Genomic DNA, 23,051 nt, shown 5'->3' with positions numbered 1-23,051 from the left:
TAGACAGATAGATCTTTATTAAGATGGCCATAATGGGCAATACCACCAACATGACAGCAGAACTGATGGGAGAGAACATGTCCAAGCAATTCCTTACATTTGTTTGTGGTAGCAAAGCAACACCAAGCCTCATCAGTGCCATGAAGAAACTGTCAGCAAAAAATGAAGCAATTCTAAAAAGAGGAAAAAATATTTTTTAATAAAAACTAAATGTTCGGCACCTCATCCCTTCTCACACCCTGCCCTAGTTACATGAGCACACCATACCATCCCAGCACATCCTTCCTTCAGCTACAGTACGTACATTTACAGAATCAACTGACCAGTAAATCCATCTTTACACAAGTATATTTGTATCTTTTGCACAACCCCCAGTTATGCTTAGTACATGATTATTTAGACTTTTTTCCCCACTGTTTCCCATTTCGCCACTAGATGCGAATTAATGAACCCATTTTCAGTTCAGTTGATGAAATGGTTCTTTGCTTCATTTGCACATCACTATCCTATACCACTGTGTTGCCTAGATTGGTGGCACTGGGAATTCAACAGACAGTAAAAGAAAAAGACACAATAGAGTTAGTAACACAATCATCTTTATCACCTCTTTGCTAGACCGAAGTCTAACTGCGGTATAGATCATCTTATGAAATCCTTCTGAAGCTTCGTGTTTAAATGAATGTCAAAGAGCCTAGTCACATTCAGCTTCTTAAAAATTGCTATTAATGCCTTGTTCCTTTCTTGAACATAGACCTGACATTCTAATAGTACATGCTGAACAGGTTCCAGTTCACTGCAGGGCAAATAATAGTGCCGAAGGATTTTGATCTCCATTGCCGTTTACCTTATACACCTCAGATTTCTAGTAGAAAGCAGAAACATGCCACCTGTAAATGTTTATCTAATGACACTGCAGTGATTGGGTGTATTAAGAGTGGGAATATATCTATTTGTCTATTTATCAAGCCATGATGGTTACTGGTTATTAAACACCAAAAGCATCCATGGAAGTACTGAGACTAAACACTACTTTTTGTAGGGGGATAAGTGTTAAAATTCCTTTTAAAACACACACGCACACACACAAACTAATGTAAATATTTATACTTGTGCCTTCCTAGTTATAACATTCAGGTTTATTCACTGCAGGTCCAGATATCAGAGCTACCGCATCAGATCCAAGTGTGTCATCAGCTGACACTTTTTACAGCAGATTCCAGCTGAACTCTGTGGAGCCTGATCTCAAGGTTTTGAAGTCTGACCCTGAAACCAGAAGAGGATCTTCAGATTGATTGTGATACAGTGATTTCAGTCCTGCGTGATCACGCTGATGTTTGCACAGAGCAGAAAATGAAGTGAATGTTTTTGCACATTGGTAACAGTGAAACAGTTTATTTACAGCGTGGGATTGTTTATGTTCGGAGTATGAACCGAGATTCCTGAAGCTCTTGTCACAGCTGAAGTTCTCTTCCGTGTGCACCTTCATGAAGGTTACGACTACTTGATTGTGTGAAACATTTCTCACAATGTCTGCACTTGTATGGTTTCTCTCCTGTGTGGACTCGTTTATGTCTTTTAAGATCATCTGCAGTGAAAAATGATGACCCACACTGGTCACAGACGTTCTTTTTGACCCCACTGTGAATGAATTCATGGCGCTTTAATTCACTTGGAGTGGGGAAGCCTCTCCCACATTCTTTGCAGAAGCTCATTTTGTCTCCAGTGTGTCTACGTTGATGTATTGTAAGGTTCCACTGATGACTGAAAGTTTTTCCACAAAGGTCACAACAAAAGTCTTTCCCACCACCACAGTGATGACAGGGTCGAGAACTGGATCCATCTGTGTTGCTCTGCTTCTAAACAAAGATACAAAGAGTGTAAGTCAGGGAATTCCTTCAACATTTTTATCCTGAACGTCGCCTCAGATAAAGAGCATTTCTGCCAATATCCAATTACATTTTACTGTTTACATTATAACACTCAGCTCACTGGGCTACAATAAATGTCTTTGATGTAGAGGAACAGCAACAAGCACTGGTACCCTGTCTGCAGACATCCTTTCACCATACTATGAGGACATGTAAATAAAACTTACAGACCATTAAAAAGAATTTGATTTTGAGGGGGTCAGGTGAGATGCACTGATTGGTTTTAGTTAGATGACCCTCCTGTTGTTCAGTCAGTGAATACAAGTAAAATGGACTGGTTCTTACAGAGCACTTTTCTACTCTGTCTGAGCACTCAAAGTGCTTTATGCAACATACCTCATTCACACTGTTAGATCCCAGTTACCCCTGTACAGGTGGTCTGGACAGCTCTCCATCCTTTGGATCAGAGTCGCTTACTCCCTACGGGTATTATCCTGATAGGTGAAGTTGAGACTAGTTTAAGCCGGCGGCGAGGAGATTCGCTCAGCCTCTAACTGCCTTCATCTAAGTGCCCGCCCTGCACTTCCTTTGACTCTATGCTCTCATTTGCAACCTTAATGAAACATATTTGTAAGCCACAGTTATTAACGGCAGCTCTCCTCTAATGATCTATAGCACTTGTTATTGTGCTGAGTAAAATTTTGTGACCTGGACAGTACATCCCAAGGACGTATTATAATGAAGTACTAGAATAACCTATAAGAACCTAAATCTGATGTTATGGGTTAACACACAAAGTCTTACCATTTACTGTTTTAAGAAGGTAATAGAATCAATGTCCACAATTCTGACTTTGAATTAAGATAAATAATTTTTATTAAAGCAAGATTTCAGCAGGCGTTAGCAAACAGCTTAATTGCAATTTAATCAATCAAATCCAAATAATCAATTTATCACACTATAAACTAACTATTTTGTTGCTGAGTGACTACAACCGTTGTTGAGGTGTGTCTTCTTTTAGGAGGGAAGGAGGATCATCGTGCGCACTGATAGAATCCAGTTTCCAGTACAAGGCTCCCCGACTTCACCTTCTTGACTCTGATCCTAACTCAGCATACGATGAGTACGCAGTTTAAAATTCATAATCCAATCAATCGATCCACAGTGAAGGGCTATGACTTCTCCTCTGTTGTCCCTCTCTGTAAGTCTTTTCACCGCAGATCTTCAGTCTTCTCGTATCCTACTTACCGGCTCGGGACTAGAAGAAAAAGCCCCTCTTTGCTTTTGCCTCCCATCTTTAACACCTCTACGGACACCATATAATACAGATAGTTTTTCTATACTTGAGGAATTTCTAGGGCAGTGGTTCTTAACCTGGGTTTGATCGAACCCTACGGGTTCGGTGAGTCTGTTTCAGGGTTTCGGTAAAGCCTCCGCCGTGACATGCACGGCTCATCTTTGTCTTGAATTTGAAAAAAAAAATTGTATTTTATTTTTCGCTAAAGAGGTGCATATGGAACTGGTAGCGTTCGGTACCTCCAACAAGGTTAAGAACCACTGTTCAAGGGTGACTGTAGCTCAGAAGGTAGAGCAGGTCATCTACTTCAGCGGTCCCCAGCCTTTTTTGTGCCACGGACTGTTTTATGTCTGTGTATATTTTCACGAATCGGCCTTCAAGGAGGGGAGGATAAATGCAACAAAATAAAACCAGTACCCAAAAAAAAAAAACGGGAAAAGACCCAGGGAAACCCAGTTAACGATAAAAATGATTAGTGGCGACTGCTGATCTACATAATCCACTCTGCATGTCACAAGATACTAACCCCAAGCTGTTCTCCGATGGATCCAATGGAGTGTGAATGTTAGATAGAAGAGGGAGAAATTTTCACTTTGTATTATATTAGGAATGTTTTAAGAGATTTGTGAGAGTTGACTGAATATTCTGTAAATGAAGTATTTTTATATCCCATTGAGATTTTAATTTAAGGTTAATTAACATAACGCTTCAAAAGAATTGCAACTGTAAATCCTCAAATATGGCTACAAGGTAACAGTAACCGTTGTTTTTAATTAGATGACTTATTATGTTCTTTACTGACACTGTCAAAATTCCAGCAGCCATGGCAAATGTAATGTGGGCCTAAATATGGTACAACGTGGATATTGTGAATACAGAAAAGTAATAATGAACTTTTTTCATGATCATGGATGAAAAGAAATAATGATTGAAATCTGATCATCAGCCAGCACTGCTGTTATAGCTAGCAGAATTACTAACTTGCTAACAAGTTACTTACTTACTGAGCAGAGTTGATCCAAACAGTGACACTGAAATTAGAAGATAAAAATATAAATACATACCTCACAATTACTGCACTTGTAGAGTTTCTTTCTGGAGTGCATTTGGTGGTGTTTTCTCAGGTAACGTGGAGATTTAAAAGCCTTATCACACAGGTCACATTTATAAAGTCTCTCATCAGCGTGGGTAAACATGTGGAATTGTAAGTGTGCATCTGTTGTAAACAGTTTCCCACACTGATCACAGAAGTAAACACCATTTGCAGTGTGAATGCGTTGGTGTCTATTTCTGTTCCCTAAAAGGCTAAAAGTTTTCCCACAAATGTCACAGCTGTACGCCTTAATTCCAGAGTGGGTAACTTCATGCTTTAGTAAGTTGCCACTGCAATTAAAAGTTTTACCACACTGATCACAGGTGTACGGTTTGACTCCACTGTGGACAAGCTGGTGTCTTTTTAAGTTTCCAGGTTGGGTAAAAGATTTTCCACACAAGTCACAGCTGTGCGGTTTATCTCCACTATGGATGAGTTGGTGTCTTTTTAAGTTTACTGTCTTGGTAAAAGACGTTCCACACAAGTCACACCTGAATGGTCTCATCCCAGTGTGGATGAGTTGTTGAATTTTCAGGTTAGACTTTCCAGTAAAATCTTCTCCACAATCATCACAGCTGTATGTTTTCTCTCCCTTTCTTCTGTGAGGTTTGTCGGCCTCCTGAGAGCGCTGACTTCTCGCTCCATGTTGGTCCTGCAGTGACAGAGATACAAACAGAGGCAGTGAGTGAAATGCAGTCCTGGAACAAACTGAACCTGCCTCCATTTTGGAATCAAAGATGTCAACAAACACATTGTAGGTGTGTTACCACCACCTTCTGGTGATAGTTTCACATTACAATTATGTGCTACAATGAGAGTTGGACTGAAAATGACATTATTAAAGAAATATTGATTACTTGAGAAAATCTTGTACTTCATAACAAATTCTGAGTCCAACTGATGACATTGTTGTTTCAATGTGTTCTGATAAAATGTGATCTTTGTATTTTCTTGTAACTTCTGTGGTTTTTGTTTGTGAATGTAGCTTCTCTATTTATGGAGGAGCCCAGGATGGAAAAGATAAAGCTGCTGTTAACAACCAGCTGTGCACACAGTTTCAATAACAGCGTAACTGAGATATTTTTCTCACCTCCTGTGTTGAAGTCATTGTTTCCTCTGTAGTGGCTGAGCTGAGTCCAAATGGCTGAAACTGTTCCTCTGCTGCTCCACCAGACTCTTCTCCTCCTGTTACTCAGCTGGGACACAAAAGTATAGATATGCATTTTATCCCTTATGTGATAAGGCATGTGATCAAAAGTGGGTCAATTACACTTCTTTAGGGAGAACCCCTACCAGGGTTTAAAAAGCTGGTACTCTCCACCATCCACAACTGGACAATAAAGTTTATTGTGACCCTGATACTGCAGCAGATTGCTCTGATTGCCCATGTATGTCAATAAACAAACATTATGCTTGTAAATAATTAAATGTGCTACTACTGCCTCTACTTCCGCACACTTGGGATTTTTTTTTCATTCTAATGTGAAGTGTTTGTTGTGTACTAAGAAATGATGGCATAACATCACCTGATTTATGGGTATCATCTAGGCAGAGTGGAATTAAGAATTACACCTACAGGCCACACTGACCTGTGGATGTGAACATAGGTAGCTCTTCTGTGTTGTGCCATCTGCATTGCCAGAGGTTGTTTGGTTTCCTCAATGTATAAATCACGGCATTCCTCCTGACACTTAGACTACATTTAGAAAAAAACATGTCTGAACTGTTTCAATACTGCTGACATGAGGGATCACTAAGAGTTTGTTTAACCAGCAGCTGTCCTTCTCTACCGCCTGGGGCTTACTTTAGGTGCCTTCTCAGCTTAGGCTTTCCTCAACACTGTGAATGGGTTGGATAATGGCAGGTATTATGTATCCTGAAACAAGATAACATTCTTTAGTAGGGCCAGGACTCTCCAGTCAATTTACACCTACAGGCCAGTGGGAACTCTTTCAATGATGAGACATCCTGGACCGGGAGGAACGCTAGTTTGAGCAGAGTCAAGGAGGCCATTTACGCGAAAATGGAAAGACCATCTCTGAATCGAGGAGGGGGCCTAAAGGCACATCTTTCATGATCACTAAATTTCCCCTTGTGGGACAATTAAAGGTTTATTCTATTCTATCTTACAATGTTGTGATTCCAGCCATTCCCCAACTCTCTGTGAATGGTACTCATGGCCATTGATCAGTGGTTTTTGGTCAGTGGTCATGAGAATTTGCATATTAATGATCAAGGAACTGACCTCCCAGCCCATTGTTTATTCAGTGGGTGAATTTCAGTCATTGTGCAAAAGTATTGTTTATGCAGTCAGCTGAGACTGAAGAAGTCACTTGGAATTAGTGATGAAACGTTTCTCCCGGTATGCAAAGGTTTTGGCACCCCTGATAATATTCAGGATTGTTCTTCATAATTCATTGTTTTTTTGGATCAGTAATTTCATTTAAATATATCATATAGCAGACAAACAGTAATATTGAGAAGTGGAATGAAGTTTATAGGATTTACAGAAAGTGTGCAATAGTTACTGAATTAGGCAGGTTCATAAATTTAGTCACCTCAACAGAAAAATGACATCAATATTTAGTAGATCCTCCTTTTGCAGAAATAACAGCCTCTAAATGCTTCCCATAGCTTCCAATGAGAGTCTGGATTCTGGTTGAAGGACCATTTGTCTATACAAAACATCTACATTTCAGTTGGACAACTCATAAAACTATGAAGTCATATACAGTGGGATGCAAAAGTTTGGGCAACTTGTTAATAGTCATTATTTTCCTGTATAAATCGTTGGTTGCTACAATTAAAAATGTCAGTTAAATATATCATATAGGAGACACACAGTGATATTTGAGAAGTGAAATTAAGTTTACTGGATTTCCAGAAAGTGTGCAGTAATTGTTTAAACAAAATCCGGCAGGTGCATAAATTTGGGCACTGCAAAAAAGGAAATAAAATCAATATTTAGAAGATCCGCCTTTTGCAGAAATTACAGCCTCTAAACGCTTTCTGTAGGTTCCAATGAGAGTCTGGATTGTGGTTGATGGTATTTTGGATGATTCCTCTTTACAAAACATCTCTAGTTCATTCAGGTTTGATGGCTTCAGAGCATGGACAGCACTCTTTAACTCACACCACAGATTTTCAATAATATTCAGGTCTGGACTGAGATGGCCGTTCCTGAACGTTGTACTTGTTCCTCTGCATGAAAGCTTTAGTGGATTTTGAGCAGTGTTTCGGGTCGTTGTCTTGTTGAAAGATCCAGCCCCGGCACAGCTTCAGCTTTGTCACTGATTCCTGGACATTGGTCTCCAGAATCTGCTGATACTGAGTGGACTCCATGTGTCCCTCAACTTTGACAAGATTCCCAGTCCCTGCACTGGCCACACAGCCCCACAGCATGATGGAACCACCATATGTTACTGTAGGCAGCAGGTGTTTTTCTTGGAATGCTGTGTTCTTTTCCCTCCATGCATTACGCCCCTTGTTATGCCCAAATAACTTTTCGTTTCATCACTCCACAGCACCTTATTCCAGAATGAAGCTGGCTTGTCCAAATGTGCTTTAGCAAACCTCAAGCGGCTCTGTTTGTGCTGTGGGCGGAGAAAAGGCTTCGTCTGCATCACTCTCACATACAGCATCTCCTTGTGTAAAGTGCGGCGAATGGTTGAACGATGCACAGTGACTCCATCTGCTGCAAGATGATGTTGTAGGTCTTTGGTGCTGGTCTGTGGGTTGACTCTGACTCTTCTCACCATTCGTCGCTTCTGTCTATCCAAGATTTTTCTTGGTCTGCCACTTCGAGCCTTAACTTGAACTGAGCCTGTGGTCTTCCATTTTCTCCATATGTTCCTAACTGTGAAACAGACAGCTTAAATCTCTGAGACCGCTTTCTGCATCCTTTCCCTAAACCATGATGGTGAACAATCTTTGTCTTCAGGTCATTTGAGAGTTGTTTTGAGACCCTCATGTTGTTACTCTTCAGAGCAAACTAAAAGAGGGAAACTTACAATTGACCCCCTTAAATACTCTTTCTCATTATTGGATTCACCTGTGTATGTAGGTCAGGGGTCACTGAGCTTACCAAGCCAATTTGAGTTACAATAATTAGTTCTAAAGGTATTTTTAGTATGTTATTTGCAATTGTGTTTGTTCTGGGAAAGATATTGCAGACTGAGCAATAATGCATTTCGTGCATTTCTAATGGGTCTTAATGGGGGCCTTTCTTAAAATTATTGGTCCCAGTAACAAAGGCACTTGACTCAGAAATTGAGGGAAAACCAACAACACACCCGGCAGAACATTATGTTATTTACACGGGTGCACATAAGTGGTGCGCATTCGCTGTCAAAATAAAAGACGCACCAGATAAGAAGTTGCAGCGCGCGTTTGCGTACATATAAAAAGCACTGTTTTTGTCCACTAGAGTGGGATTTTCACGGCACATTCTGCACCACATCTCTGTGCGTTCATCATTTGTTTGAAGCCAGCTCACCTCCTGCAAATACTTTTCCGAGAATACGCGCTTCTTTTGTGGTTTGTACTCCTGACATTTCTTTGGAGGTGGAGGAAAACCAAAGTAATTGCTTAAAGGAGCTTCTTCGACATCTTTAAGAGTTCTAAACAAATGTCTGTCCTCCTCCAGAAAATCTTATGTACGCAAACAGGCGTTGCAACTTCTTATCTTGTGCACGTTTTTTATTTTGACAGCGAATGCGCACCTGCGGACCACTTATGTGCAGCCCTGGTTATTTAGCTCGTCATATTGCAGCCACAGAAATTATTTTGTCCATGAAACCATAAAGCTGCACTTTCTTTTTGCCTCATAGTCTGATTTGTCATAACTTTTCTGTTTTGTGGTAAGCTTTTCTTTGGCTGTCACTTCTTCACCCTGACCTGTCTTATTTGGCTCAGCAGAACTAAAATATATATCCTGCTGCTTTTACACACGCACTCACATACAGGGAGTGCAGAATTATTAGGCAAGTTGTATTTTTGAGGAATAATTTTATTATTGAACAACAACCATGTTCTCAATGAACCCAAAAAACTCATTAATATCAAAGCTGAATGTTTTTGGAAGTAGTTTTTAGTTAGTTTTTAGTTTTAGCTATTTTAGGGGGATATCTGTGTGTGCAGGTGACTATTACTGTGCATAATTATTAGGCAACTTAACAAAAAACAAATATATACCCATTTCAATTATTTATTTTTACCAGTGACACCAATATAACATCTCCACATTCACAAATATACATTTCTGACATTCAAAAACACAACAAAAACAAATCAGCGACCAATATAGCCACCTTTCTTTGCAAGGACACTCAAAAGCCTGCCATCCATGGATTCTGTCAGTGTTTTGATCTGTTCACCATTGACTCCATCCTCAACCCGAAAAGGTCTCACAAGCTCATCTTTGATGATACCAGCCCAAACCAGTACTCCACCTCCACCTTGCTGGCGTCTGAGTGGGACTGGAGCTCTCTGCCCTTTACCAATCCAGCCACGGGCCCATCCATCTGGCCCATCAAGACTCACTCTCATTTCATCAGTCCATAAAACCTTAGAAAAACCAGTCTTGAGATATTTCTTGGCCCAGTCTTGACGTTTCAGCTTGTGTGTCTTGTTCAGTGGTGGTCGTCTTTCAGCCTTTCTTACCTTGGCCATGTCTCTGAGTATTGCACACCTTGTGCTTTTGGGCACTCCAGTGATGTTGCAGCTCTGAAATATGGCCAAACTGGTGGCAAGTGGCATCTTGGCAGCTGCATGCTTGACTTTTCTCAGTTCATGGGCAGTTACTTTGCACCTTGGTTTTTCCACACGCTTCTTGCGACCCTGTTGACTATTTTGAATGAAACGCTTGATTGTTCGATGATCACGCTTCAGAAGCTTTGCAATTTTGAGACTGCTGCATCCCTCTGCAAGATATCTCACTATTTTTGACTTTTCTGTGCCTGTCAAGTCCTTCTTTTGACCCATTTTGCCAAAGGAAAGGACGTTGCCTAATAATTATGCACACCTGATATAGGGTGTTGATGTCATTAGACCACACCCCTTCTCATTACAGAGATGCACATCACCTAATATGCTTAATTGGTAGTAGGCTTTTGAGCCTATACAGCTTGGAGTAAGACAACATGCATGAAGAGGATGATGTGGACAAAATACTCATTTGCCTAATAATTCTGCACTCCCTGTAAAGCTCAGCGATTCTCTGCGCGATCAACCTCTCACATGTTTAAGCTGCGGGAGATTTCACTTGTCATGTTTGCATAGTAAGCTAACGATTGATAAGACGACGTCAGAGGAATTGGTGCACAAATAATCGTCACTCACCAATCAGTGCTGTCGCTCTCTATACACAGTTCGCGCGATTGCAACGTGAAAGCAAAAAACAAGCGCAAATTCAAACGTGATTTCAATGTGTCACATATTGGCAGTGGCTCACCGATGCCAATGACATAATTACCCAGCTACATTTCCGAAAGAATGCAAAAGCATTGACATATATTTTTCCTTCCTATGACAGCCCGACGGGCAGAGATAGATTTTGTTAGCCCGACTGGAAAAATCGCTAGCCCTGCTTCCGTGCTTACCTTTAGATGAGCCCACAAACCGAGAGAAACTCCGCGATGAAGCTGCAACTCTTTCCAAACACAGGAAACAGATCAGGGAGCAGAGACCCACGTGGTTCACGCTGATCTCAGCTACGATCCAGGAGACAAGGGTGGGCAGATCGATGCAGATATCGATCAGGACGTTGGTAGTGGTTTATGATCGATGCTTTAGTTTCTCTTCTCTAAGTTCAGTCCTTTACGTCCGTTTCATGACAAAGCAGCGCTCTCTGCTCGACTCCTCTCCTGCTCACACACTTTGCTCCGCCCTCTTCTTCCTGCTCTGCCGTGGTTTGTTGGTGTCCGGTCACGTGAATCAGCTGCACAGCGCAACATCGTGGGGTGTGTTCCAAAGCGACCCCCTTTCTTCTTTTCCTTGTGTTCTTGAGAAAGTTATCGTTGGAAGTAGAATTGTTAAGGATTAAGGAAAAGAGAAGAGCGGGCTGAGAATTTGAACAGCCTTACTCTCATCTCTCTTTAACAATGTGACACCGGCTGTCCGCCCTGTTGAAACTACAATGTGCTGAAGATTACAAAACAAACATCTTATTTCGCCACAATATGTTCTAACCCTGTTGTTTTATGGTGGTCATATAAATGAGAACCGTCTCTTAAAAATATTCCTTTACAAAGTTTGAATTTTAAAGAGGAAGTAACATTTTGGGTCAGATTTACTAACGTCTGCAGCAGCAAAGACTTCATTTGATGTTAAAAAACTTTATCTCAATTTCCTCGCTGTTGTCGGGGAGAGACTCATATATGAATCATGAGCTTATTCTGTATTGTTGAACCACTAAATTGTGCTGCTCTTTGCACACTTAGAGGTGAAGGGACCAGAGGCAGCAGCAGCAAAAACATCGGACAGCAACAGCAGCCCAAGCCTCATAGTACAGGAATATGAGGTGAGGCGCACACTGAGGGCTGTGAACCCCAGGAAGGCCGCCGGACCAGATGGGGTAACCGCAAGGGTCCTAAAAGAGTGTGCAGACCAGCTGGCTGGGGTCTTCACTAAGATCTTCAACACTTCACTGTCCCAGTCCTGCGTCCCGCCGTGCCTAAAGTCAGCCACAATTGTCCCACTGCCAAAGCGTACTAACATTAGCAGCCTCAACGACTACCGACAAGTTGCTCTAACACCTGTTATAATGAAGTGCTTCGAGAAACTAGTCCGATGTCACAAAATGTCCTGCTTGCCACCCACACTCGACCCGCTCCAGTTTGCATACAGAGCTAACAGATCAACTGAAGATGCCATCGCTACAACGCTCCACACCACCATCTCTCACCTGGAAGTGCAGGGCCGTTACGCCAGGCTGCTCTTTGTTGACTTTAGCTCTGCTTTCAATACAATACTTCCAGACAGACTAATAGTTAAACTGCTGGAAATTGGACTTCCTGCTACCACCTGCCGCTGGATCAGAGACTTCCTCTCAGATCGTGTACAGAGAGTTAGAGTGGGGCCTCATCTTTTCTCAGCCCTCAGCCTCAACACCGGCTCTCAACAAGGCTGTGTACTGAGTCCCCTACTGTACACTCTGTACACACATGACTGTGTTACACATTCACAGCACATTTCTGTGCTTTCTTTCAGTGCTCCCCCCCCCCCCCCCCGAGATGTAATATGCTTTGAATTCTAGCCAATCATTTTACCTTTGCGAGCGTAGTAGGCGGGCACAGGTACGTACGTTCTTTTAGAGCAGAGCTACAGATTAAAAATGCCCAAGGCGAAGCGGTCAAAAGTCTGGCTGTACTTCACAGCAAAAGATGCAAACTCAGCAGCAACAAGTGCTTTAAGCTGACACTGTGCAAAGGAGGTAACTCCTCGAATCTGATGAAACACCTGGTGACGTATAGCATTTTGTTAAAAGCCGAGAAATGCGCCGTATTTGATAGCTTGCTGCGAGACCTCACACCGAGCACATCTACTGTGGGTGTGGTGCCTGTTATCGGACCCGGAGTTAGCAACATCCCCAAAAACCCGAAGAGGAGAGTCCTGGCCCCTAGCCCTGCCAGTGTAGCAGAAATGATGAGGATGATGATGCAGCAGCAGCCGTTCTTCTCTACGTGAGTAGCTTAATGTTGTTCGTGTGTAATTTACGTTGAGTAGGCTAACCACGCTATTACATTAATGCATGTAAGGTGAACTAGCAAACACCATCATAGCTACATGCGGCTGTCTTCTTGTTTGATGGCAGATACTCCCTTCACCCTGGCCAAAAAGGCTAAAATGACCAAAGAAAAAGTGGAAAACAGCTGAACATGAGAGGTTTTTGGACAAAGTTTGTGTTTTTTTCTCCATTGATTATGCACTACTTCCAGCCGAAAGTGATACTATTTATGCCCCATATCTGCAGAAAAGGTTAACATTGTTATCTTTTCACAAACACCCCCCCCCCAGCTAAACGTGAGAGTTTTTTGGACAAATTGTGTGTTCTCCATTATTTAAGCACCGGCACTGTTTCAAAAGTACCAGTTTGGTACTGGTATCGGATTAAACCAAAACGATACCCATCCCTACTCCCTGTCCAAGATGTGTACATCCTCATCCTTGAAAGAGTGTCCACTGGCCTGTAGGTGTAAATAGACCAGAGGTTGTTTGGTTTCCCCGATGTATAAATCCTGGCAGTCCTCCTGGCACTTAACAGCGTACACTATGTTACTCTGTTTGTGTCGGGGGACCCGATCCTTGGGGTGGACCAATTTTTTGTGCAGCGTGTTTGGGGTTTAAAAGCCACAGAGACCCGGTGTTTAGAAAAAATGTGTCTCAACTGCTCCAATCCTCCTGACACATATGGGATCACTACAGGTTTTCGCTTAGGCAGCGGTTGTCCTTCTCTCCTGGATCAGCTGGAGCTTTCTTTAGGTGCTTTTCCAGCTTTGACAAAAGTCCAGCTGGGATAAACACATTTAGTCAGTCAAACCTTAAATACTGATCCGTATGTGTAGGTTTACGGTACACGTCAGCTTTTAGATGTCCCCCATACTGATGGAAGCTGGCGTGCACCGTAAACCTACACATACGGATCAATATTTAAGGTTTGACTCTCATCATCCACTGGAGCACAAACTGGGTGTCATTAGGACGCTACAACACAGAGCGAACACCATCCCCACTGACACAGCGGCCAGCTGCATTTATTGCATTGAAATGCAGCCAAAGCCGCGGAGTCAAGGAGGCCATTTATGTGAAAAGGGAAAGACCATCTCTGAATCGAGGAGGGGGCCTAACGGTACATCTTTCCCCATCTTACAATGCTGTGATTTCAGCCATTCCACAATTCTCTGTGAACGGTACTCATGGCTCGGTACTCTTTGATCAGTGGGTTTTGGTCAGTGGTTGTTGATCAATGGTCATGAGAATTTGCATAATCATGATTAAGGAACTGACCTCCCAGCCCATTTGTTCCTTCAGTGGGCTGGTTTCAGTCATTATGCAAATGTACTGTTTATAAGATTGGGGAAACCTGCAGTCAGCTGAGACTGAAGAAGTCATTTGGATGAGTGATGAAACGTTTGTTCCACAAAACGCTACGTCCAGATGAACAGAATCAACTGTTGGAGATACACACTTCTCAGTTACTCATTATATATGCTCTGGTATTGATTACTTTCTTATGAATGTAGTGAACAGGCATCAGAACAATTAGTCTTCTACCAACACAGCAGATGTCTCTGACCATAAGACAATCCATTTATCCAGGAGTAAAATGACTGATCATGAGTATACTAAACAATGAAAGTATTATAAAAGACACTAGGAGAGAAATCATTGGATATTTACAAGAGAATAAGAATAGCCTGGTTGAGCCCACTTTAGTTTGGGATGCAGTCAAGGTGATAATGAGAGGCTGGAGTATGATGAATGTCGCGAGAGAGGTGATATCCCAAGTGAAAGAAGTTAAACAACAGATCTAAAGAACAGACCCAATATTATGTCACAGAGCTTGTTAATGATATTAATTTATCTTCCACATAAGTAAATCCTAAAAAGTTTATCTGAACGTAGTGTTTTCAGCGGTAGAAACATTTAATCTCTCATCTAAGTGACTTCAGTCTCAGCTGAACAATATTCTGTGAGGTCAGTTCCTTGATCATTAATATGCAAATTATCATGTCCATTGATCAACAACGACTGATCTCATAAATGACTGTTTTATTTTCTCCCTCAAGCCTCCTTTCTACAACAGTCTTTTTACATATCCTCTCAGTACGCATTATTTTATTTCCTCCTCTGTCTTACCTGACATCAACAGGTTCCCATACCTTAGAATTCTTGCTTGTTTGACATTTCCTATCATCTTTTTCAGTTCTCTTGATACCACAATTGGACTTAATCGTATGTTCTCATTCTTCTTCTTCTTAAGGTTCAATATTAATTTGAATTCCTCTCTTACTATTTGAAGCACTCGCTTCATTTGAACCAATTTCCCCTATCGCCCGTTTCCAACTTAGCGTTCCAACCAGACTTTCATTGTCGTCAATTCATTCATTGTAGTCCAGTCAAAGGCCAGCTTATGCTAACTGCTGTCTACCTTCTTCCTCCAAAATTAAGCCAGCCTCCACGAGAGCTTCTCTAGCTAGGTAGGTCACATCTGCTTCCAGCATCTCACCCTGGTAGAAACTCCGTGATGAAGCTGGAACTCTTTCCAAACACAGGAAACAGATCAGGGAGCAGAGACCCACGTGGTTCACGCTGATCTCAGCTACGATCCAGGAGACAAGGGTGCGCAGATCGATGCAGATACCGATCCAAATATTTGTAGAGGAACCAGAGGAAAAGGCAATGGTGACTGAAAGAATTGTGACTGGAATTCTTTGTGTTTCTTCAAGCATTTTCACCTATAATTTGAGGGACTTCTTCAGTTCTGAGACCAATTGATGGAGATCCCAGATTTTACGCTATAGTACAAGCGTTTCCTTTGGAGAGTCATTTACCAAAGTTGAAAGAGTAACCTTTATGTCACGGCTGGGGGCAGTCGTGTGGTGTATTGAAAAAAGGATCCAAAATGCAGGTACTGGCTGGGGTGCGAGTGAGTTTTTATTTACAGCGGTGAGAAGGTGACAAAACAGGAAGAGCAGAGCAGGGAGTAAACAAACCTAAACTGGGAAAACTAAAGAACAAAACTTAAAGCAGACACTCACGGGAGGAGGAGTAAAATGAACAAAGAGAGATGGCAGAGAGACGCAGAATGAATACCGGGTAACAGAATAATGCAGACTGACATGGAACTAAACAGACGACGTGACAGAGCACAGGAAAACACAGGGCTTAAATACACAGGGAGTAATCAGGGAATAATCAGGGAATGGGCCACAGGAGGGAGACACAGCTGGGAGCAATTAGGCTAACGAGACAGGGAGAGGTAAAACTGAACACACTGACATGAGACATGAACTTTCAGAATAAAACAGGAAACTAACAGACACAGAGAACCAGACAGGACACTGAACTTGACAGGCAGACTCATGAGCAGACACAATAACACCATGGACAGACAGAGGGAACACAGAGAAGGGAGCAGCCAGGCAAAGAACAGAAACCTAACAAATGGCAAAATCACAACAGAATACATACTCGGAATGAACAAAAAGCATAAGGAAACACAAAACACTGAGTCCTCAGACTCAGGACCATGACACTTTATCCTTCAAGAAAAAACAAAAAGAAGAAAAAAACCCCTCCACACTGCACAATAAGAATATAGAAACTGATTTATTCATTTGACTACTGAAAAAATGTTTTAAAGGTTTTCTTTAGCATCTTTATCACTGTCAGCTTTGCAGTTCTTTTGCTGACAGAGACATCACTCATGTCCCTCACACTAAACAATTAAAGAACCAATTAGAAATAAGCCCTGAGCTGACAAACAACAGTCCTCTGAGAACTTTAATCTCTAACAGTTCTTTGATGCTTTATCCAAATTTTCTAAAAATACTTTACCCTCTGCAGGCCAACACTGTATATATGAATGTGTTCTTTGCTTGATTAAATAAAGCATAAATAGACTCACTGCTCCACCTTGTGGTATAAATTTCTTTATAAATTATTGCATTGAAATGCAGCCAAAGCCAATTCAGATTCAAACAGAATTTTAAACAGTAAAATAGAAATAAAGACTTCAAAAACAATGAAAATATAAAACTAGAAAAATATTGAACTGATTAGATTATTGCAGTGTTCTTCTTTAAACATGAAGTTTGAACTTTTGCTGTAATAGTAACTGGATGTAAAATATATTTCTATAGATTTATATTACAAGCACTACTGCTAAACACTATTGTTTCCTGAAGGAAAATTATTTGAATGTAAGAGGGATAACATTTTAGAGCAATAAAATTTCCCACGCGTGGGACAAATAAAGGTTATCTTATCTTATTTATGCAAAATTAAAAGAAGGAAAATTGATGTGCATATCTTTACTTACACCTTCCCAAATTAAACATTCAGGATTACTTCCTGCAGGTCCAGAAATCAAAGCTACATCATCAGATCCAAGTCTGACATCAGCTGACACTTTTTGCAGCAGATTCCAGCTGAACTCTGTGGAGCCTGATCTGATTTTAAGTCTGACCCAGAAACCAGAAGAGGATCTTCAGATTCATTGTGATCCAGAGATGGGAGTGATTTCATGATGACGCTGATGTTTGCACAGAGCAGATAATGAAGTGAACGTTTTTACACATTGGTAACAGTGAAAGAGTTTATTTGAAACGTGGGATCGTTTGTGATCGGAGTATGTAGTGAGATTCCTAAAACTCTTGTCACACTGGTCACAGCTGAAGTTCTCGTCCATGTGTCTATTTTCATGTTTGTTACGAGACCCTGGATGTGAAAAGCTTCTGTCACAGTGTCTGCACTTGTATGGTTTCTCTCCTGTGTGGACTCGTTTATGACATTTAAGCTCACCTGCAGTGGTGAAGGATGACCCACATTGATCACAGATGTGCTTTTTAACACCACTGTGGAAGAGTTCGTGTTTTTTTAAATCACCTAACGTGGGGAAGCCTTTCCCACATTCTTTGCAGTAGTTCATTTTGTCTCCAGTGTGTCTACGTTGATGTATTTTTAGGTTTCGTTGCTGAGTGAAAGTATTTCCACAAAGGTCACATCGAAAGTCTTTCCCACCACCACAGTGACGACAGGGTTGAGAACTGGATCCATCTGTGTCGCTCTGCTTCTAAACAAAGACACAAAGACAGAGTAAGTCAGGGAATTCCTTCAACTTTATCATCCTGAACGTTGCCTGAAATAAAGAGCATCTCTGCCAACGTCCAATTACATTTCTTCTGTTTACATTATAACACTCAGCTTACTGGGCTACAATAACTGTCTTTGATGTAGAGGAACAGCAACAAGCACTGGTACCCTGGCTGCAAACAGAGGCTCACCATACTTTGAGGAAATGTAAGTAAAACCTATAGACTATTAAAAGTAATGCATTAAAGAATAAAGTTACATTGAAACCAAGCACCATTGTTTTTCTTCTGACATTACCAATAAATCTGATGTGTCACATGGCCCTCTTCCTATTGAAAAAACAAAAGTTGCATCCAAGATGGCCGACTTCTAAATAGCCACTATGGTCACCTCCCATCTTGATGAGTTTGCTCCCTCACATATACTAATATGCCACAAACAGGACTTTAATATCACCAACCATTCCCATGTTATTACGGTGTATCCATATAAATGGCCCACCCTGTCTTTACATGTAACATTGTTATGAAGAAAAAATGTCAAAAGCAACCACTGGCCCCCGTGCATCTTCACTTTATAAAATTTGGCCCTTTTTACAAAAAGTTTGGACACCTGTGCTGTGCATAAAGCAGGGGTGTCAAACGTACGGCCCCCGGGCCGGATCAGGCCCACAAACGGGTTTAAAACGGCCCGTGAGATGATTTTGTAAAGTATAAAAATGAGCAGCAATTTTTCAATAAAGAAGCTGCTGTTCCAATTGTGTCCATTGGATGGCGCAATAGCAATTGTGAGCTACTTTGTTTTGCCCGCGAAATTTAAACCTGATGTGCTTTGGCACCCTTATTGCCCCAATATGTCTCTGTCAAAAAAGAGAAAAGTGGATGCAGAGTGCAGAGTGTTCCAAGAAAAATGGTCATCCTCCTATTTATTCACAGAAGTGAATGGGAAAGCTGTATGTTTGGTGTGTTCCCAGCATGTTGCAGTGCTGAAAGAATATAACCTCCGTCGCCACTATGTGAGTCTTCATGCCGACAACTTTCAAGGACAGCGGAGAAGAGAGAAGGTGAATGAACTGTTGCCGGGTCTGAAGAAACAGCAGTCTGTGTTTACTCACAGCCGAGACATCAGTGATGCTGCAGTGAAAGCTAGCTACCTCATTGCTAACGAAATTGCACTAGCTTCAAAACCATTTAGTGAGGGTGAATTTGTAAAAACATGTATGATGAAGGCATCGGAGATTGTGTGCCCTGAAAAGCGCCAGGCCTTTGCAAATATCAGCCTGACAAGAAACACAGTTGCCGACAGGGTTTCTGATCTTTCAGCGGATTTGGACAGCCAGTTGAAGCCAAAAATAAAGTCATTTATTGTGTTTTCAGTTGCAATTGATGAAGGCACGGACATTACAGATGTTGCACAACTGGCAATTTTCATCCGCGGAGTTGATGACACATTGACCGTCACCGAGGAGTTCGTGGAGTTGGTACCGATGACAGATACAACGACCGCAGCTGATATTTTCACTGCACTCGTCGGCGCGCTGGACAGGGTGGACTGGTTGCGCGCTGTTAGCCTGGCTACAGATGGTGCGCCCTCAAAGCAGGCGTTGTAAAAAAGTTCAGAGATAAAGTGCAATCTGCAAATGGAGGACGTGATTTTTGGACTTTTCACTGTATTTGGCACCAGGAGGCTTTGTGTTGCAAGTCACTGAAAATGGATAATGTCATGAAGGTGGTCATCCAAACTGTTAATTTCATCCGATCCAGAAGCCTCAATCACCGTCAGTTTGACAGTCTTCTCAGAGAGAAAGACCACATCTATGGCCTGCCATGCCACACTGAGGCAAGATGGTTGAGCCGAGGTGCTGTGCTGAGGCGTTTCTTTGATTTACGAGAAGAAATTGAACAGTTTATGGAAGAAAAGGGCAAACCAGTGTTAGAATTTCATTCCGCAGAATGGATGCAGCACCTTGCATTTATGGTGGATGTTACAGAGGACCTGAATAACTTGAACAAACAGCTGCACGTTGTCACGCAGTATTATGACAGCATACGTTCTTTCAAGTTGAAGCTGTTATTGTGGGAGACGCAGCTCGCTGGTGGTGATGCAGCTCACTTCCAAAGTGTGGCAGATATGAAGCGGTTTAAAGATAAAATAACGGGACTGTTACTAGTTTGAGCAACGATTTCAGATTTTTGGTGAACTGGAGAAAGACTTCAAAGGTTTTTGCTCGCTGTTCACCGTGAATCCCTTTGATCTGCCTGTCAGGATCCAACTTGAAATAATAGACTTGCAGTGTGACTCGGATTTGAAGGGCAAATTTGCCGCAGCTGGCTTGAACACATTCTATCAGAATCTCTTGCCAGGTTACCCCAACTTGACAGCCCTCACAGCAAAACTGTTGTGCATGTTCGGAACCACGTATCTTTGTGAGCAAGTTTTCTCTGTAGTGAGCATAAATAAAACAAAACTGCGCTCAAGGCTCACGCACAGGCACTCGAATCACATCCTGAAGTTAGCTGCCGCTCAGGATGTGAAGCCTGATATTGATGAGCTGGTGAAAGCTAAAAGATGCCAGGTATTAGGAGTCAAATAAACTATGCAACCCCACTGAAAGTGCTGCATGAGACACCCTGATGTAGTTCTGTGATCTGTGATATACTTCTGTGAATCACTGAGGCACTGTGTGCTTGTGTGTTCTTAGTCCTCAGAATTTTCAAATAACTTGAGGTGTTTTGTAATTAATAGCTATGTTGTGCCTGTACTATTTTGAACATACTGTCCGCAGGCTCTAGCTTTATTTTTATGTTGATCGTATTAAAACAAAGAAAACAATTTGAACTTGTTGTTTTTAAGTTAGTATATACAATGATTTTACCAGTCCGGCCCACTTGAGAATAGACTTTTCTCCATGTGGCCCCTGAACTAAAATGAGTTTGACACCCCTGGCATAAAGTTTTTATGTCCTGTTGAGATTTGAAAATTACAAATAATTTAAATAATGAATCAGAACAAGTGCAACTGTAAATCCTCAAATATGGATACAAAGTTACAGTAATGATTGTTCTTAGTTTGAAGACTTATTATGTTCTTTACTGACGTTTTCAAAATTCCAGTAGATGCCATTGAGTCCAGTAGAATTACTACATGCGAACATAATTTAATGAGCAGAGTTGATCCAAACAGTCAGTCTTAAATTAGAAGACAAGAATATACATACATACCTCACAGTAACTGCACTTGCAGAGTTTCTTCCTGGTGTGGATCTGTTGGTGTTCTTTCAGGTAACGTGGAGATTTAAAAGTCTTCTCACACAGGTCACATTTATAAGGTCTCTCCTCAGTGTGGGTAAACTTGTGGTTTTGTAACCGTGCATGTGTTGTAAACAGTTTGCCACACTGATCACAGCACCAAACGTCATGTCCAGTGTGAATGCGGAGGTGTTTATTTCGGGTCTCTACACGACTGAAAGTTTTTCCACAAATGTCACAGCTGTACGCCTTAATTCCAGAGTGGGTAACCTGATGACACTGTAACTGGCTACTGCGAGCAAAAGTTTTACCACACTGATCACAGGTGAACGGTTTAACTCCACTGTGGACAAACTGGTGTGCTTTTAAGTTTCGAGGTTGGGCAAAAGATTTCCCACACAAGTCACAGGTGTATGCTTTAACTCCACTGTGGATGAGTTGGTGTGTTTTTAAGCTTCCAGTGTGGGCAAAAGATTTCCCACACAAGTCACAGTTGCATGCTTTAACTTCACTGTGGATGAGTTGGTGTCTTTTTAAGTTTCCAGGATCAGTAAAAGATCTTCCACACTCGTCACAGTTGTACACTTTAACTTCACTGTGGATGAGTTGGTGTGTTTTCAAGTGTTTAGAACAGGCAAAATCCTTCCCACATTCATCACAGCTGTATGTTTTCTCTCTCTTTCTTCTGTGAGGTTTGTCGGCCTCCTGAGAGCGCTGACTTCTCGCTCCACGTTGGTCCTGCAGTGACAGAGATACAAACAGAGGCAGTGAGTGAAATGCAGTCGTGGAACAAACTGAAACTCCATTAGTGGAATCAAAGATGTCAACAAACACATTGTAGGTGTGTTACCACCAGAGATGGGCAGTAACGCGTTACTTGTAACGAGTAAAGTAAGGGATTACTATTGCAAAAACGGTAATTAGATTACCGTTACTTTCCCGTAGGAACGCTGCGTTACTGCGTTACTAAAACTGTGATTTTTTGCCAGAATGTCTCATGACAGTGACGTAAGCGAGTGCGACGTTCGTGGCAACAGCTGTGTGCAGATCAACAATGAATAATATATCGAGTGCGGGAGAGAGTATGAGTGTGCAGCGTTTAAAGCGTGGAAGTACTGACCTTACTTTGAGTTTGATTCCATAAAAAGTGACAAAAACATTAGCGTCCATCGTGCGTTGGAAGAAAACTTATTTTTTACAGCGAAAAAAGCCCTAAACTTCCAAACAAGCACCGAGTGCACAACGACGTAATGGGAAACTCACAGAGAAACTCGCGGATTCTTCCACTGACCGCTGCGGCACACCTGCACCAGGGTAAACCTCCGCCTACCCCAGTCCTGCTATACAGGTGAAAATAGAGCAACAGGACCGCTGAGTCTTTGACTTTATTTATTTTCTGCTGTGTTTTACTTGCATCTATTTGAAAGAGTGAGTGTAAACACACAAAATATTTTATTTTATGTGCTGGAATGTGCAGAAAATAGCTTTAAATGTTAAACTCATTTATTCAACTCAGAGAATGGTGCATATAATTACATTTTTGCTTGATGCATAAAGTTAAAAGATTAAAACTAATAAAACAAGTTTTAAAAAGAGACTTTTCCATTTGATTACATTTTGTATGATGGATTATGTAGAAAAAGTAGAATTGGGCTGAAAGATCTATCGCTTTATCACCTCTTCAGGTTGTAAATCGTGTTTTTAAAAAGTAACTAAGTAACTAAGTAATT

General features: G+C 41.5%; 1 pseudogene across 1 annotated transcript; it reads right to left on the bottom strand.

Annotated features, from left to right (window-relative positions):
* Positions 1-22,157, bottom strand: LOC146702322 (uncharacterized; annotated as a pseudogene). Its single transcript, XR_014922315.1, has 5 exons — positions 22,154-22,157; positions 21,295-22,115; positions 4,750-4,910; positions 4,230-4,665; positions 1-1,856 (listed from the first exon to the last, which is right to left on the bottom strand). The product of XR_014922315.1 is annotated as an uncharacterized LOC146702322 (transcript).
* Between the last annotated feature and the right edge of the window lie 894 nt (positions 22,158-23,051).

This window comes from Copadichromis virginalis, linkage group LG9, assembly GCF_057382275.1.
Source record: "Copadichromis virginalis isolate Kocher_CV1m ecotype Utaka linkage group LG9, C_Virginalis_male_GT1.1, whole genome shotgun sequence".
Taxonomy (NCBI): domain Eukaryota; kingdom Metazoa; phylum Chordata; class Actinopteri; order Cichliformes; family Cichlidae; genus Copadichromis; species Copadichromis virginalis.
The sequence above is the reverse complement of the archived record's forward strand: the minus strand, read 5'-3'. Positions and strand labels throughout refer to the sequence as shown.